Source organism: Sinocyclocheilus anshuiensis, unplaced genomic scaffold, assembly GCF_001515605.1.
Source record: "Sinocyclocheilus anshuiensis isolate Anshui unplaced genomic scaffold, SAMN03320099.WGS_v1.1 scaffold464, whole genome shotgun sequence".
Taxonomy (NCBI): Eukaryota; Metazoa; Chordata; class Actinopteri; order Cypriniformes; family Cyprinidae; genus Sinocyclocheilus; species Sinocyclocheilus anshuiensis.
The window spans coordinates 25941-29624 of NW_015555731.1; the positions used below are offsets into that span (position 1 = coordinate 25941).

Here is a 3684-nt window from a genome sequence, read left to right on the forward strand (position 1 = left end):
GTCAAAACAACCCAATAGCTGGGTTTGTCCCTTTTTAACCCAGCATTTTTTAGAGTGCAGGGGCCCAGTAGAGTCCCCTGGAAGAGCAAAAAAATGTAACATTTCAAATGGCTGTAAATCAAAGTCTGATTATAGTTTTAAAGAGAAAATTGGCAGGACGACTACTTATGCTATGTTAATTAAATAATGTTGGACAGAGTTTTCAAACATATATGGAAAGGTGGTATAAAGGTGTTTAAAAAAAGTGCTCTTAGTAAAATACCAAATTTCAGCCTGCCTCTTAAATATGTCATAAATGTTTGCACAATGAACATGTTTAGATGACCCTTTGTTCAAAAAAGAAAGCCTCTGCCATTCAAACGCGAAAAACGGCGCTGGTATTTGTAGTTTAATAAGGTTATGCTCAGGGTTAGGGTTACGATCTTGGTAAAATGGTAATTTCTCACGACATAGCAACATTGCATTGTTAACTGAATGTATTACTGACGTAATAATAACAGCAAAACGTACTTTACAGCGTTAAGCTTTTTTTAAAATTTGGGTTAAAAGATAGTCCAATCACAGCGAGATCTGCGAGTGCCAAGGGAACTTCAAAGCCAATGGCAACCTAGTTGAGAAGAAGCGTCACACTTACTTGTCCATATATGGCCATTTATGACAGGATCCTCCAGGTTCTTGTGGTGAATGGACAGATAATCAGTTAAAGATTTATTTGTCTCCACTCAATATAAAACTGCAACAACAGATTGCATCATGTGGTTAACCTGATGCAGCAATAGATTTGTTGATTACAGTGATTTTTTTTTTTTTCAAACAAGGGTGTAATGGTTCCCATTGCATATTAATGTACAATATTTAAACTTAAAAAATGTGCATATACCTCTGATAATTATTCAAACATGCAGTATTTTTCTACTATTCAATCTTGCTTCTGTAACATTTACAGTGTACTTATAGTGTATTAAAGGTACAATTAATAACTTTTATGTTTCCTGGAAAAGGACCCTACAAACTTGCCATTCTTAGCTCTGCCAGTTGAACCACATGAATATTAAACACACACACACACACACACACACACACACACACACACCGGATTTCCCAAAGTTTATTGATATGTCAAACTTTTCCAAGACAAACAACAAATCAAAAACAAAAAAAGCAGTTATAGGGAAATATAACAACTTAAAACAATGACTGATTGATAAAGTAATTAATGGGTACATGGAAATAAATATGTAACTAAGAAATATGCAATAAAAACCCCTTAAAAACATTGTTTAATATTCAAAAATAAAAAGAGAATTTGTTTACAGAACATGACATAAGATGCCAAATAATATTTTACACACACACACACACACACACACACACACACACACCGGATTTCCCAAAGTTTATTGATATGTCAAACTTTTCCAAGACAAACAACAAATCAAAAACAAAAAAAGCAGTTATAGGGAAATATAACAACTTAAAACAATGACTGATTGATAAAGTAATTAATGGGTACATGGAAATAAATATGTAACTAAGAAATATGCAATAAAAACCCCTTAAAAACATTGTTTAATATTCAAAAATAAAAAGAGAATTTGTTTACAGAACATGACATAAGATGCCAAATAATATTTTACAAACCGGGAGTTTTGATGCTCCAGCTGAAAAAAATATTATTTTCTATTTTCTTCCCTTTAATGAACAAATAGTCAAAAAATGATTAAGAACAATATTTTAATATTTTACAATTATTATTCTCCTGTAATCATTGTTTGTGACTAAATGCTGGACCAATTAAAATGGTTAACAATTATAATTTTCATCAAGAATATATATATATAGACAGGAGTGCTCACAGTAGAGATGGGAGTGGGAGTGTTGACTGTAAAGGAGGCATTAAAACAAGCAGACATGCTAAGACTGGAAGTTGGCAGTAAAGGACTGAGAGCAGATGTGCCACACAAGAGAGAGAGAGAGATGTGGAAGCTTTTGGGCGGGCTGATATTGTGGAGAGCTGATGGAGAATGATTAAGTAATCTGTGAGAAATCCTGCAAGACAGGAACAAAAAGAATTTATCACATGATGAACAACAAAAACATTGACAACAACAAATGGCAGACAACAACATAACTGCATCGTGTATAACAGTAAACAGAATCTTAGCATCTGTTGGTGTGGATGCTAAAATAGGTCTCATTATAGTTATTGCTCTTGGTGTGACCAGCTTTAAGTGATCTGATTTGGCCAAATTATTTGGAAGATCTGATTTGTCACGTGACAAGTTAAACTAGCATTTCCAGACTCTTGCTTCTTAGACAGATCAACACGGACAGAAAGGCAGACTGTGAGGTGTGGACAGATATCATGTACTGTTGGACCGGGAAGACGCTGTGCCAGTTTGTAAAGATTAATAAAGAATACAATGGACTTAATATAAACTTTATGATATAAACACTCTGACTACTTACAACGGGCACAATCTGCATGAGAGCTGAGGCAATGGCCAATGTCAGCAGTAGGAGTAAAAGTCATAGAATATTTAGACAATATCATATGAATTTGCTGACTTGGTAAATTGTATGAATTATTACTACTTCAACATGACACTTTTCTGGGGGTTCTTCCTGATGGGGCCGTGGGATATGTAAAGCAAAGTTTAAGAAACATCAAATGCTGTGCAAATGTAACTGCAGTACAGTTCAGCCAAGGTGCTCAGATCAACACAGACGTACCATTGGAAGTGTTTGCCTTTGCAGCTTTTGGTCTTCTCCATAAATGCTCAAGATGCTCAAATTCAAATCCCATGACAGGCCTTCCTTTGGTCTTCCTTTTCAGCTGAAACAAAGAGAAATATATACATGTTGAGACATCTGTGACCAAAATATTTGATAGGAAGGACTATAAGGAAAGTTTTTATTAACCATAAAATAAGGATGCGTTCATTAAGGCAAATTGGTTACAACTAAAAGTGTTAAACAAAACCTGTGAAGGGTTGAACCTTTGAAGGACTTGTTCAGCCTCCTTGGCAGCTTCTTCAAGATCAGCATTGGGAGCTTCGAGTTCAAATTCCCTGTTAATTCTAGCAGCTTTCTGAAAGAATTGGTCAAAATTTGATTCTGAGTTTTAAAAACATGCCATGATGAACCACAGAAAGAGAGGCTACTATGTGTAAATTAATTACGGATTAGTTTGGAAAAATAGGAAAGGAAAAGCTGAGAGAGAGAGAGAGAGAGAGAAGAGAGATTTAACAAGCACTTTATTACTCTATAAAACCTACATCACATTATATTACTGACAAAAAATCCTTAAAATAAAAAGAAATTAATAATAATTGCTTTAAAAATTCACAACAAGCTGATCATCTTGAACTGTACATAGTACCTCATTAATACTCCATACATCACAAAAAAACACAACATTATTTGTAAGTCTATAACCGGGAAGACGCTGTGCCAGTTTGTAAAGATTAATAAAGAATACAATGGACTTAATATAAACTTTATGATATAAACACTCTGACTACTTACAACGGGCACAATCTGCATGAGAGCTGAGGCAATGGCCAATGTCAGCAGTAGGAGTAAAAGTCATAGAATATTTAGACAATATCATATGAATTTGCTGACTTGGTAAATTGTATGAATTATTACTACTTCGACATGACACTTTTCTGTTGCCTTAGT

The 3684-nt window shown here is 34.3% G+C and overlaps 1 long non-coding RNA gene across 1 annotated transcript; it reads right to left on the bottom strand.

The window, feature by feature from the left end:
* Window positions 1-1961: 1961 nt before the first annotated feature.
* On the bottom strand, window positions 1962-3065 carry LOC107672919 (uncharacterized). The gene is made up of 3 exons (XR_001632352.1): window positions 2984-3065; window positions 2734-2836; window positions 1962-2049 (listed from the first exon to the last, which is right to left on the bottom strand). It is a non-coding gene; the product is annotated as an uncharacterized LOC107672919 (long non-coding RNA).
* Window positions 3066-3684: the final 619 nt, after the last annotated feature.